This window comes from Adiantum capillus-veneris, chromosome 22 (assembly GCF_014529385.1).
Source record: "Adiantum capillus-veneris isolate H3 chromosome 22, ASM1452938v2, whole genome shotgun sequence".
In the NCBI taxonomy this organism is placed as follows: domain Eukaryota; kingdom Viridiplantae; phylum Streptophyta; class Polypodiopsida; order Polypodiales; family Pteridaceae; genus Adiantum; species Adiantum capillus-veneris.
In genome coordinates this window covers 15093385-15109287 of record NC_140952.1, presented here as the reverse complement: position 1 = coordinate 15109287, position 15903 = coordinate 15093385, and the positions used below count along the sequence as shown (strand labels likewise).

Below are 15903 nucleotides of genomic sequence, written 5' to 3'. Positions count from 1 at the left end.
TCTCTCTCTCATGGGTCTCTCACTTTTTTAGGGTTTGGTCACTTCTTCTTTGCTGTTTTTAGGGTTTCAAAATTGCTTTTTTGGTTGTTTTTAGGATTTTATCACTTCTTTAAAAAAACTGTTTTTAGGGTTTTGTCACTGTTTTTTGCTATTTATTAGGGTTCCATCACCGTTTTTTGTTGTTTTTAGGGTTTTTCCATTGTGTTTTTTTGCTGTTTTTTAGGTTTTCAAATTTGTGTTTTGCTGTTTTTTAAGGTTTCACAAGCATTTCTTGCTGTTTTTTAGGGTTTCTTGTATTTTTTTTGATGTTTTAGAGTCTCTCTCTCTCTCTCTCACACACACACACACACACACACACACACACACACACACACACACACACACACACACACACACACACACACACACACACACACACACACTCGGAGCATCGGAGAAGTGCCAATGGCTTCTCCTAGGTGTAAGAAGACGCAACCCTCATCGTCCGCCCTCAAAGGCTCTTTCATACGGACAGGGAAGATGATGTCGGCAATAGAGAAGGAAATTAAAGAATGGAGAAGCGAAGTGGAAGAGTGGAGGAAGAAGAGGAGCACTATTCTTCAAAGATGGACCGAAGAAAGAGATGGCATGTGTAGAAGGATCGCTTCGCTGGAGGAGAAAATGGTCATCCAGGATTCCATCATCCGAAATCTATAAGCTAAAAGTTAGGGGCTTGAAGAAGGTGAAATTCAACCATCCATGATGGAAGAATTGAATACCATGAGAGAAGTTATACCGGTTATCAAGGAAGGTGAGGAGGGCCGCGGTCATCTCCGCAACACAAAAGAAAGTAGAGGAGGCGAAGAAATGGAGTGAGGCTGCCAAGAAAGGGAAAGGTAAGGAAGTTCCTTGTACACCCGCTCTTATTAACATGATCCTCGAAGAGGAACAAAGGAAGATGCGGGCTCTACATGTGAGGATAACCGGCCTCAAGGACATGAACAATGTGGAAAAAGAGGTCACAAGTCTCACATCCATGATGGGGGTGGACAAGCCTTCACACACACAGGCATGGAGAGTGGGCAAGAAGAATGATGGCCTGGGAGAATCTTCAAAAGGGAGAGTTGTCATACTACGCTTTCCCTCCATGGAAGAGAAGAAGGAATTCTTGAGAAAGAGGCCTACTCTCAAGGAGACAGGTATTTTCCTCGGTGATGATCTCTCTCTCACAGTTTGCTCATATGAGAGAGGTAATGCCAGAGATTACGGCGGCAAGGGAGAAGGGAAAGATGGCCTTTTACAGAGATGGTCGGGTGGTGATTGTAGAGCGGCATTCTACATGACGGTGTGAGACCTGTGGGACCACACTGAAGATAGCTACTTGGAATTGTAATGGATCTATGAGGTTGGACGTTGGTGCCTCTGAGGACAGTTTCAGAGACATGGACATTGTTTTCTTCTCAGAGACTCATCAGGCCCCTTGACAGCTTATGCCACATGTGGTGGGATACAGATGGGAGACAACCCATAGGATAGTCGCGAGATCTGAGCATGGGAGTAGAGGTTCAAGAGGAGTAGCAGTGCTATTTAGGGAGGAGTTACAGCCACTACTACATATTGTACGGAGAGATGATATATGTGGGTGAGGTTGAGAGCTGACACATGCCGATTTCTATACATTGCCATATGTTACTTCCTCCCCAGTACTTTAGTATTATGCTGCACCCAGAGGATAGTCGCCTTTCTCTATACTAGATGATGATATTGTAGGAGTTTTCTAGGGATGGTGATATCATCCTCCAAGGGGACTTCAATGCACGAACGGGCAACTCTCAGACAGTCTTCTACGACACTTTAGATAGATGCTTAGAGAGTTGGATTTGGGTGAGTTGGGGCTTGACAGATGCTCACATGACAGAGCAGACAGAGTATGGGAGATACCTCACAAAGATGACGACTGCACATGGGTTAGCCATACTTAATGGCTTACAACGATTTCCTGGAGCAGCCGGTTTCATATGCTCTCCACATAGACACGAGGCCAGTACAATGGACTATGTTATGGCACATCCGAGCTTTATTCCTTGTATTCAGGATTTTATAGTGGGAGCCAGACTTGTGGACGTAGCAGTGGATCATGCAATTTTGATGTTGTCTGTGTCATTTCAGTATTGTACAACCCAGACATCAGGAGGCAGGTCACATACCCATTATACATTTATACCAGGACTGACTTGGTTCATACAAAGGAGATCTATAGCTATCTATGCACAGCTGGTCCTTGCCTCTCAGTAGAGGAGTGCACTACTTTACTGACTGAGACACTGCATGGTGCAACATCAGAGGCATACCCACACACTCAGCCGCGTCGGAGGCAATATTCTAGGAGCATGCCCCATAATAGTTGGTATGATGAGGAGTGCAGAGAGATGAAAGTCCAGCTTGAGAGGGATCTTCTCTTAGGAGTCATCACTTACAGACGATCTCGGATTGCTTCCTAGCGCCTTATGCGATGGAAGAAACGAGCTTACTTGGCCCAGATGATGGAGCGAGACTTGTATCAATTGTTCTTGAGTAGAGACTCAGGAGAGGCATGGCGATTCTTTCATGAGCACTCCCCTCCCCCAGTGATTACTTCTACTGATGTGTGGGGCCAGTATGCCTCATCGTGATATACGGTTCCTGGGAAGGACCCCCTTCCGGATCCTACACAGGCATGCCCACCTACCAGCACCTGCTTTACCACTGAGATGGTAAAGAGAGCCATTGACATGATAAGGACCAGCAGGGCATATGATAATGATGGTCTAGTAGCAGAGCACTTTACACATGCCAGAGATATGTTGGTAGAGGTTCTTGCAGCGTTGTTCAATCGTGCCATGTGCGAGGGGTTACCTAAGACTTGGAGGTTGTCTACTATTGTGCCTATCTTCAAAGCAGGTGATCCTACAAAGCCTTGCAATTACCGCACTGTTATGGTTGGGCACACATTGGCACAGTTGTATGCATCCATTCTTGAGCAGCAGTTGAGTAATTGGGCAGAGGGCTAGGCCGGTTTCAGGAGGGGTTTCTCCACTCTTGATCATGTTCTGTTACTCAGAGCCATCATATAGGAGGGAAGGTCACATGGGAGACGGATTTATTGTAGCTTTGTGGATTTCCGCAAAGCATTTGACATGGTATTGAGAGCTCGATTGATGCGTAGACTGCATGAGATGGGGGTGCCCATAGTGTTGATTTGGGAGATTATGGCTCTATACAGATCAGTGATGGGACATGCACGCCCTCCGGAGGGGATATCTGATTTAGTTCACTCCACCATTGGGGTGAAACAGGGTTGCCCAGTGTCTCCTACTCTATTTGGTATGTATGTTGATGAGGTGTCTGATTACATTAATAGAGAGGGTGATAGAGGTGCCTAGCTGGCAGGGACGTGGATCCCATTGTTGTTATACGCTGATGATATTGTGTTGATCTCTGACTCACCAGAGGGTATGCAACGACAATTGGATGCATTACAGAGTTTTGCAGAGGATAGTGGATTGTCTATAAACCTTGGTAAAAGCAAGGTTATGGTGTTTAACACCACAAGACAGTGAATCAGGAGATCATCATCGACTTTCAGATATGGTCAAGAGATTGTAGAGTATACATATGCATACACTTAGCTTGGGGTTGTCTTGTCTGGGCCAAGGTTTTCTTTGGGGAGAGCAACAGAGAATAGATTGACTAGAGCTTTTGCGGCCTTGGGAGGCTTGGAGAGGATGTGTTCGCAGGTTTAGTCCCAGGAACCTCGGACAAAGTTATGGCTCGTTGATACTTTAGTAGCCTTAGCTATATTGTATGGGATGCACATATGGGGACCGTCTATAGGCCAGGATAGTTGGAGACGTATGAGGCCCTTGGTATCTATGATCTCTTGACTAATCACAGCTAAGGCCTCTGTACCCCACGCTATCATTCGAGCAGAGCTAGCTGCCCCTCCTATGGAGATTGAGGCGCTTACCAGATCAGTTTCCTTTGTGCACAGCTTGTGAGATACTACTAGAGACAGATATTCTCGACTCGCCTTTGAGTCTTCCAGACACTTAGCTCTTTAGGGGGACACTTCATGCTGGTATGCACAGATGACATCATGGTTTCAGACGCATGGCTTCACGATAGACAGGTTGCCCTCTTTCCAGTACTCTCTTCAGGCACCCTCGATGTCTCTTACACGGGTGGAGATTACTAGACTCATTTGTTAGGGCCTCATACAGATGGATACCAGGAGGACATGGATAGAGCCGCCACAGGAGTTGGGCACGAAGATTGCTTTCTATAGAGAGCATCTTCTCCACCTCATAGGAGATGGGTTTGTGATTCGACCCAGCTACATGGAGACACATATGTCTCATGGTTTGCGTTGTGCCATTGGTCAGGTACGCACTTCCTCACATCAGCTGGAGATTGAGACTAATAGATTCAGAGGGATACCGGATATGCCACTTTTGCCCGTTAGAGCCAAAGACAGAGCTACATCACATATGTCACTGCACAGTGTACTATGAGATACGGGGCCGTTTCCACAGCTTCTTCAGAGAGGGTTTTGGTCCTTTTTCTAGGGTCCTTAGTTATGAGGATTAGAGATGTCTTGGGCTATATCTACTTGAGTTACACAGATATAGAGACACTTTACTGGGGAGAGATAGAGAGAGACAATCCCAAAGACAGATTACAGATTTCTTTTCACTAGATATGGGACAACCATAGGAGCATCCATCACTGCAGAGCTCGGCCCACACTTATTCAACCACTACCGGCACTCGCATTGACCGAGCACTAGAGCTACGGAGATCTAGACGACCACGATTGAGGAGAGGGGCTGCACAGCATTGATGAAGACTACAACAGAGGATTCGAGCCATACTCTCTTGACATCCAGAGTGCAGATGAGGATGGATTCTAGTAGTAGTATCTTTGTTCTAGTTCTTTGGTTCTCTCGGCGGACCTCCTAAGTATGCGGCATTGGGAGAGATCCTACTTGTAGGTGATTTCAATGCCGGCACACAGAGCCGACACGAGATGTGTGACTTTGATGATTCCACCCTACTCCATACCATAGCGGCGGAGGATGTGGGACTAGGGAGGACATTAGAGGACAGAGGGAGTTACTCTACCAGTTACAGATCACACTTACTGGCACTAGGATCAGCGCACCACCTCCTGATCTACAACGGGATGTCCCGTTGGCCAATGTTAGGTGGATACACTTGCTTCCCGAAGGGAGGCAAGACAGGACAGGGAGGCAGGAAAGGCCAGAGCACAGTGGACTACATCTTAGGCTTCACAGGGGCCATGGATATTGTACGCTCCTTTACCATACCACCACGGCCCATCGACGCGGATCATACATATGTCAGCCTCTCTCTCAAGACCAATTTACTGACACCACCTCCCCAGTCCCACACGCAGCATACCACTATACACTATAATGGAATTTGCCTATTCAATGTGAGAGTAGCGGAATTTAATGAGAGTACTTTCAGGAGATGATTTTGTGAGCATAGCGGGTTGACATAATTGAAGATAGCAACATAATCATAGCAATTAGTTAACTTGGCATAGACAATACTTTTGCAAGAGAGAGAGTTTAGAGAACATGACAACAGTTGAGGACCGGATTTATGTGGAGCCGGTCCCCCCTCCAATAGGCATTTGTATTATGATTTCTCCCATAAAGAGAGACTTGTTACAATACAGTCTTTGTGTTCCTTGTGACCTAGGTGATGCCATGAAGATGGAAGGCTTCATGCATCACAAACATAACATAAACTTGAAAAAAGCTTTAACTATCCCAAGCCTCAGTCCCAAGACCTCAAACACCTTCGAAGGTGGAGAGAGCTAGCAGGGAATGAGGGTAGGGAAGAGGAAGAAGAAACATTTCGTAGGAGAAAGAATTAGTTCCTCACTTATCATACTCTTGTTGCTAGCATACATAATAGCATAGTAATGAAGAAGAAGGAGATGGAAAGATTAAGCATTGAAGCATGGCTCTTGGTTGGATTTGCACTCCATAGCCAAGAGTGTTGGTGTAGGCTCTCAACCTCTACTTGCTTGGAGAAGGAGAGGGAGCTCTTGCACTTTGCATAGTACACAATGAGAGTGCTTGTGAGTGTGTGTGGGTGAGTATACCCCCTAAGCACCCCCCTAGCTTGCTTGGGTCGACCCCCCCCTTGTAGCTCATGCTTGAAGCTCATTGGACCCCTCCAGGCCTAGCCAATCACAAGCAGAAGCCATTACAAGCAACAGGGATAGCCTTGGGACAAGTGTCCCCCTTTCCCCTTTGAGAGAGAGGACTTGATCAATGCAAAAACAATTAGATAATTCAAGTAATTTATCATTGGACCCCTTTGAAGCCTAACCAATAGGCTTCAAGCAACACATGAAGGTAACATGGGTAGGGACCTGACATGTGTCCTTGCTGCCTCTTCAAGCTGGGGCTTCCCTTGTGAGTGTGAGTGTGTGTGCTCTCTCTAATCCCTAGGAAAAGGGCTCGCCCCCCCTCTTGTAGGGATGCTTTTGACTTTAGGAGATCAAGCACCTTAGTCATCAAGCATGACAAAGCACTTGGACTAGGGGGTATTCCCACAAGCATCTCAGGCAAGCATGTCAAGGCACCTCAAGCACCTTAATCAAGCGGCAAGTCAAGCACCTCAAGCATGGAGTAAGTCAAGCACCTCAAGCACCTTAATCAAGCACCTCAAGCAGGACAAACACCTCAAGCACGACAAGCACCTCAAGCAGGACAAACACCTCGAGCTTGGGCCGGGTTCCCACCTCAAGCTCAGCCCTAGCTTACCTAAGGTCAAAGGACTTTTACACACATTATTGGAGGTCTTCAATGAAGCTAACCCTAAGGTCTTATGCTCCATTGGTTAGCCTTGCTCTTAATAGACCATCTCCCATTTGGGCCCCTTTACTATTGGCCCCATGTTGAGATAGATCTATAAGCACATATCTATATCTTAACACTTGTTCCCGTTTATTCTCCCACATTAAGTGATCAATTTAATATAAGAAAATAATTTGGGTTGGTTAGATATTAGATTTTATGACATACACTATACAGATACCATGTGTACGTAGGGATCAGCCAACTAGACCCTGACGCCCCACTCTCCACACTCACCAGTGAGCTCACCTCCATACTCCACTCAACAGCGCTCGAGAGATTTCCCTCGACCATGCACTCCAGCGACACATCACGATCTGGGACGATGCCCGAGAATAGATATATATGAGAGACAGATGCACCGACAGATGGGTACTCTTACTAGACGTAAGAGGAGAGCCTTTGAGGAGACACAGTGGTGGGATGTGTACCATACACTTCAGAGTTGAGAGGCAGCGATCTCTTTGAGAGATATGAGACATTATGGCATGCATATGTAGAGACACTCTATCAGGGTGCCGGCTCAGCCCCCCCTTCGACACCTGGTGCTTCCCCGACCTACAGCTCCCACTCACTTTACCATAGATATAGTGAGACGAGGCATTCAGAGTCTACAGTACCGGCGAGCCGCGGGACCACACCGAGCTTCAGGGTGAGCATTTTATATACGCTACATACACTTTTGCTCCATTGATTGCACACCTGTTCAACAAGGCATTGACAGAGGGATTTCCAGAGAGCTGGACTATGCATACTATTGTGCCTTTACATAAGGCTGGAGACTGCATGGATCCAGCCAACTACAGGACTATCATGATTGGTCATATGATGGCCAAGATTTATGGAGCAGTTTTAGAGTCAGAGTTGAGCAGATATGCAGAGACCGAGGGGCTACACGCCTCCGGACAGGCAGGCTTCAGACGCGCATTCTCTTTTGTGGACCACATCTTCAGTCTGAGATGCCTGATAGAGCAGTCACGGAGCCGAGGGAGACGCCTCTACCGTTGCTTTGTGGACTTCTGCAGAGCCTTTGACACAGTCCCCAGAGACAGACTACTACAGCGACTCATATCTCTTGGGATACCCCCGGACATGATATGGGCCATATATGCTTTGTATGAGAGAGTGTCAGGCAGGGTCAGATGCCCAGGAGGACTATGAGATAGCGTCACTAGCACCATCGGGGTGACACAGGGGTGTCCACTCTCCCCTACTCTATTTGGTTTGTACATAGATGAGATGGAGACCTACATCCGACACAGAGGAGGAGCAGGCGCCGACCTATCAGGCACTCAGGTACATATTAGGCTATATGCTGATGACATTATTTTACTCGCAGAGTCACAGGAGGATCTCTAGCTCTACATACAGGCTCTAGAGTTATTTTGTATATAGAGAGGAGTGACAGTGAACCTTGGCAAGACCAAGGTTTTGATATTCCACACATCAGGCATTGTTCGGAGGAGATCAGTTTTTCCTTTTGAGGGCAGCCAGATTGAGGTAGTAGAGTCATATGTATACTTGGGCATCACCTTTACAGCCAGGACTGGACGCTTCTCTATGGCACAGGCAGCCCGAGATCGCACCACACGAGCGTATGCAGCTCTAGCCATGCTTGAGAGGGGATGCCATCAGACACATTTCCAGGAGCCCCGCACGAAGAGCTAGCTATTTGACACTTTGGTGACACCAGCTCTTCTATACGCTGTCCCAGTGTGGACCCCAAGATTATCAGAGCAGGCTTGGAGCAGACTCGAGAGGCCACAAATATCGCTACTTGCCAGGATGATCCGGAGCAAGCCATCAGTCCCACATGATATTGTGAGAGCAGAGTTCGGTGCCCCACCCATGGTAGTGGAGGCGCTATTTCAAACAGTGGGATACCTCCATAGGCTACGAGACATGAGGGCAGATAGACTACCTCGCCTTGCTCTTGAGGCCTCCCGTGGGCTAGCAGACTCTGAGGATGAGAGATCATGGTACGCGAGTGTGACTAGATGGCTTCAGACATACGGCTACTCTATGGACAGATTGCCTCCCTCACAATATGATCCAGATGCACCACACCAGGCCCTCTCACACACTGAGAGGAACACAGTTATCAGATATGAGCTCATACAGAAGCATGTAGAGCAGACTTGGCTCACACCGTCGCGGCCATTGGCCACGAAGATGGCATATTATAGAGATCATTTCCTTATGCTCACAGAGGACAGGTTCATATAGAGGCCCCACTACATGGATATATATGTACCACATGGCATGAGGGTAGCCATCGGACAACTCAGAGTATCATCCCACAAGCTTGAGATTGAGAGTGGCACAGCAGCACGGGTCGCACGCGAGGCCAGGATATGCAGATTATGCAAGCAGGTTGTAGAGTGTGAGAGCCACTTCTTATGCAGATGCCCTCACTATGAGGAGATTAGATCACGATACCCCACTCTATTTGACAGGCCAGAGGTCTCATTACAGACAGTGATAACATCATTAGATCAGAGACTACTTGGGAGACTCTTGGTGGAGATGCACCAGCATAGAGAGAGAGCCCTCCAGACGGGGGAAGGTAGAGGATCGGACAAGAGACACACCTTTTACAGACTACTTCCAAGCTAGAGTACCCATGCAGCCACAGCCATCCACACATCTGGGGATGACTTTGATACGAGCTGAGGAGGCCAGAGCTAGGCGGAGACCACGACTACCAGGATATCGCTCCAGGGCCTCTCAGAGACACAGACGAGAGGTCCAGGCCATCAGGGATTGACATACAACATATATTCAGAGGAGGGCAAAGCAGACACTAGACATGGCGGGCATAGCCAGAGTCCTCACATCAGGCTCACGGATGTACCAGATACTACACCCTGCCATCACTACTGGATGCAGCTGATGTACCACACCACCCCCCTCCCTCCTCCCCTCACTCTCACTACACACTACATGCCTCTTTATGTACACCGGATGTTTTGTTATTACCCAGTCACCCCCACATCTGCACACCGGATGCTTTGTTATTACCCGGTCACTTACCACAGTACACTTTGTACAGTGGATGCCATTATTACCCGGTCATTTTGCACATACCAGATATCCAGAGGATATTCACATTTTTGTACATGGATCTGTCTCATAGGCTAGTTTTCTTTGGCCTTTTGAAGACGTAAATAAAATCTTTCTTTCTTTCTTTCTCACCGTACTTTCTCGACGTCCAGAGAGCAGATGAGGATGAATCTCTACCATATCTCCCCCCCCCCCCCCCCCCCCCCCCCCCGTCCCCTTCTCTCATTGTACTACACATTGTACTGGGCACCTTTTGTATTAGCTGGCACATCCATACAGTCCCAGCTTATAGTAGGTCTATTTTTGTTTGAGTTGTTTTTTATTCCGGACGTGGTATTAGATCGACTATGTTGTAACAACTTGGTCTCATAGGTCATTTTGGCCTTTTGAAGTCATTAATATATCATTTCATCTCTCTCTCTCTCTCTCTCTCTCTCTCTCTCTCTCTCTCTCACGCGCCCCCCCATCTACCTAGATGACGATCTCACAAAAATGCAAGTGGAGCATAGAAGAGCGTGCATGCCCCGGATCCAACAAGCGCGCAATGAAGGAAAACGAGCCTCCTATCACGACGGCCGGGTCATCATCTATGGCAAGGCCGTAGCATAGGGACTCGCGGCCTATGGGACACTAAATGAGGAGATACACATGGCAGTTTGGAACTGCAACGACTCTCTGTGGACACACCCAAGGAGATTGGAGGAGGTGATGCATGACAGAGACATCATTTTACTCACAGAAACACATGAGAGCTCAGAGAGAGGTCTACCCCAAGTACATGATTATTAGTGGGAATCTACACACAGGAAGTGCACATGGCACAACACCACTAGACGATCTGGCCGAGTAGCAATCCTCTACCACCGCTCACTCCATAGCAGGATACGGATAGTAACCCGTGACCCAGGAGCATGCTACATGTGGATGCGGATTGAGCTCTTTGATGAACACATTCTCTACATTGCCATTTGCTACCTAGTGGTTCTAGATTTGCACAGACAGGCGGAGGAGAGACAGATGAGGCTCATACACAGGGCAGAGAGGAGGATGATACACTTTCACCATATGCACGTCTCAGGGAGGAGATCATGAAATACTCCAGGCTTGGAGAAGTTTTCCTCACGGGAGGCTTCAACGCCAGGACACAGAGTAGACAGCGTGACATCTACGACTTGACGACCCAGAGCTACTCTCCACCATGGAGAACATAGAGGCAGAGAGGTTTTCTAGAGACACCACCACACCGACACCGTACGGGCGACATCTACTTCGCTTGGGATCACAGCACCGTCTCGTTATCTACAACGGTATGGCGCAATGGCCATCATCTGGAGGCATGACTTGCATACCACCATCAGTACCCAGCGGCGACAGTACACTGGACTACATCATCGGCTTCAGAGAGGCAACTCACCTGCTCACATCCTTCACCATCCCACCACTACCTATTGGGGCTGACCATGCATATCTTGCCCTCTCTTTCACTGGCTCACCCATCTCACACACACCACCTACACTCACACCACACACCACCATACATTTCACACATGAGCTAGCCAGAGTTTACTCATCACATGTCTACGAGGGGATCTACACTCTCGACCCAGATACACCACTCTCTACACTCACTAGCCAGCTTTCCGTAGTTCTACACACCTCAGCCCTCAGCTCCTTTCCACATACTACCCACACTGGTAGACCTCCACCCTCTGGGACGATGCCCCAGAACCGATGGTACGACGAGGAGTGTAGGGATCTATACAGGCAGCTACGGGCTCGACGAGCCTTGGAGGAGATCACTGAGAGCGAGGTCGGGCGACAGATGAAGGCCATCACACGCCGTAAACGGCGGGCCTTCGAAGAGGCACATGAGCTTGAGCTATACCACCTTCTCATGAGTACAGACTGCGCCACCGCATGGAGGATTCTCAGAGAGCCACGTCCTACCACCCCCCTGGAGGATCCTCAGATCTTGCATGATTACGCTGAGCACCTACACCAGATACCTGGGCAGCCATTGATCTCGGAGCCACCCGCCCCCGACCTACCACCTCGACTTTCTTCACATCTAGTATGGTGAAGAGGGCTATTCGACGCCTCCAGCATGGCCGCTCAGCAGACCACACTAGACTACAAAGTGAGCACCTCATCTATGCAACAGACACCCTCTCCCCCTTGATAGCACGTCTCTTCAACCACGCTTTGGTTGAGGGACTACCAGAGGAGTGGACCATGCACACCATTGTGCCGATCCACAAATCTGGCGACACCTTGGACCCAGGGAACTACAGGACTCTCATGATTGGCCACACATTGGCCAAACTATATGGGGCAGTTCTTGAGGCAGAGCTCAGCACATACGCAGAGGCATCAGGGCTACGTGCACGAGGACAGGCAGGGTTTCGACGCACTTTCTCAACCATCGATCACATCTTCGTGCTTCGCTGCCTGATCGACGGAGCGAAAGCACGGAAGAGACGACTCTACTGCTGCTTTGTGGATTTCCGCAAGGCTTTTGACACCATCCCTAGAGAGAGACTCTTTCAGCGTCTCCAGGAGCTACAGATACCATCTGAGATGATATGGGCCATTCATTCTTTGTATGCACAGGTCATAGGTAGAGTGCGGTGCCCAGGTGGAGTATCGGACCCCGTTGCTAGCACCATTGGAGTGAAGCAAGGATGCCCCCTCTCCCCGACCCTATTTGGCCTCTACATCGACTAGATAGCAGATTACATCCTACGAGCATGCGGGGCGGGCTCCGACTTTTGGCAGGTACACCAGTCCATATTATGCTCTATGCAGATGATATTATTCTAGTTTTTGAGACACAGGAGGGACTACAGAGCCACCTACACACCTTGGATGATTTTTGCACACATCAAGGGTTCACAGTGAACCTTGGCAAGACCAAGGTCATGATCTTCCACACCTCCACGACAGTCCGAAGTAGAGCAGTGCTCATGGTAGCAGGTGGACAGGTTGAGGTAGTTGATTCATATGTATATTTAGGGGTGACTTTCACTTACACCACCGGCAGATTTTCCATGACCCAGGCAGCCAGAGACCGGCTTACACGAGGATATGCAGCACTGGCCACCTTAGAGCGTAGATGCCACCAGGCAAACTTCCAGGAGCCCCGCATCAAGGGGTGGCTTTTTGACACTTTAGTTACACCTGCCATGATGTACAGTGCCGCAATATGGGCACCAGGACTCTCAGCATCTCTCTGGACATAGATAGAGCACCCACAGATCATTATGATCTCTCGTTTGCTCCATAGCAAACCATCAGTACCACACGACATCATCAGAGCAGAGCTAGCGGCACCCCCGATGCTAGTAGACGCCCTCTTCCAGACAATTTGCTTCATCCAGCGCATGCGAGAGCTTCCACTAGACAGACTCACACGCAGACCTTTCGAGGCATCGATACAGCTACATCAGAAGGGGGACACCAGAGCATGGTACTCACAGGTCACAGAGTGGTTCACATCCCATGGCTTGGACATCACAGACTTGCCCCCTTTTCAGTATGATCTCGACTCCCCATACATACGCCTCTCACACCATGAGAGGAATCGAGTTCTCAGACAGGATCTCTGGCAGCTATACATCTGAGAGACATGGATCACACCTAGAGAGCCTCTTCCTACGAAGAGGCAATACTACAGAGACCACTTCCTGACCATCCTAGCAGATGGTTTCATCCAGAGACAGAGATACATGGATGTCCACATGCCACATAGAGCACAGGTCGCCATTGGACAGCTCAGAGTATCATCACACCGGCTAGAGATTGAGGCAGGGAGAGGTGCACATGTCCCCAGGGCAGAGAGGATATGCAGACTCTGCACAACAGACATTGAGAGTGAGGAGCATTTTGTGTGCAGATGTAGAGCATATGATGGGATCAGAGGCAGATATCCGACTTTGTTTGCAGGTCAGCCCACCTTACACCAGATTCTTCAGTCCAGAGACCAACGACTTTTCGGCCGCTTCCTCATAGAGGCACAGCAGCACTGGGACTCTCTTCTTCAGACATCATCAGTCGTGAGAGACGAGCGCCAAACACAGCTTACAGATTTCTTTCAGAGGGGCACAATAGTACCACCATCCCAGACTACTCAGAGAGGAGTGACTCTACAGCAGGCTGAGGAGGTCCGAGCTCGCAGACGTCCACGTCCCCATGGGCGTAGGGCACCTCGACTTCACCAGAGAGAGATCCAGGAGATCCAGGAGCGCTACTACAGATCTCTAGAGGAGAGACGCATCCGGGCTTTTGCAGATCCAGCCGCTATCCTACGGGGATTGTTCACACCTCACCCACCCATGCATCATGTCTTACACCCTGATTACGGGACTGGATGGAGCTAGAGATATGATAGCATTTCTTTCATGATTGTATATACCCCAGCATATAGGATTGCATCTCTCCCCTGTTTTTAGAACCCCACCCCCCACCCTTGTACCACCTCCCTCCTCCCTCAGTCCTTACACAGGATAGCTATTTTTGCTTTGTACTTTTTCATCCTTCACAGGATATCCAGAGGACACCCACCCCATGTACTTTGATTTGTCTCATAGGCCGATTTCGGCCTCCTATGGACGTTAAAAAATCTTTCTCTCTCTCTCTCTCTCTCTCTCTCTCTCTCTCTCTCTCTCTCGCAGTATTTATATTTTGTTATCCTAGTTTAATTTATTTTGTTAATCTGACTTTGTATCAGATACACCGCATTGTAACTTTCTGGTCTCATAGGTCACTTTGGCCTTTTGAAGACGTTAATATAACATTTCATTTCATTTCATTTCTCTCTCTCTCTCTCTCTCTCCCCCCCCTTTTGCGGCCTTCAATCATGAGGAAACAAAATGGCAAGGATAGGGGGCATCCCTTCTTCACTCCATTAGTGGAATGGACTATGTCAGACATTCCCTCAGTAGTGTGTACCCACCCCATCACTTTACCTGCCCCATCACTGTCCTATCAGCTCTATAGGCACACCCATGTCTTGTAGTCTGCGTTGTCAGGGGTATTTAGAGCTCCCACTTTGCAGAGCATCTGGACACAGAGTCTGAGAGTGAGAACCCTCCCACTCTCTTGTACTTTGAACTCGGATTAATACAAAAAGAAATACCGAAAGGGGCACCAGTCTTTGGGGCCAATATCTCTAGGCACGGAACTCCGCCGGGCCGTGTCGAATCAATTGTGAACTGTGAACTGTTTTGAAGTGAATTTCTACTGTGTTGCGGTAGAATCTTGACTTGGAGTGTCCAAGTTTGTTACACCTCCCCAGAGACAGATATGCTTGGCTTGCCCTGGAGTCATCTCGACAACTAGTGCTACAAGGCGATACAGCATGTTGGTATGGACAAATGACAACATGGTTTCAGCATGGATAGATTGCCTCCGTTTCAATACTCTCTGGATGCACCCTCCTTGTCTCTCACATGGACAAGGATCACCAAACTCATACGCCACGATTTGATTCAGCTAGATGCCAGGAGCACATGGATACAACCGACACAAGAGTTGGGCACGAAGATAGCCTACTACAGAGAGCATCTTCTCGAGCTCACGGAGGACGGTTTTGTGACTAGGCGTGCATACATGGATACGCACTTATCTCATGGGATATGATGCGTTACATCAGCTTCATATTGAGACTGGCCGATTTCGAGGGATACCAGTAGGGGCCAGGATATGTCACCTATGTCGCTTAGAGCCAGAGGCAGAGTTGCACTACACATGTCATTGACTGGCGTATTATGAGATATGAGGCTGTTTCCACTGTCTGTTCAGAGAGGGTTTTGGACCATTTTCTAGAATCATGAGATACGAGGATCAGAGATGTCTCGGATTGTTCCTACTAGAACTGCGCAGACTTAGGGAGAGCTTGCTGAGGATATCAAGGGAGAGGCAGTCTCAGA

At 48.5% G+C, this 15903-nt stretch overlaps 1 protein-coding gene and 1 pseudogene across 4 annotated transcripts in view; both read left to right on the top strand.

Annotated features, from left to right (window-relative positions):
• Nucleotides 1-15903, top strand: part of LOC147428949 (fanconi anemia group F protein (FANCF)) — a 163005-nt gene that overhangs the window by 83434 nt on the left and 63668 nt on the right. The gene's annotated exons all lie outside the window — the stretch shown is intronic.
• LOC147428951 (uncharacterized) lies at nt 13357-14352 on the top strand (annotated as a pseudogene).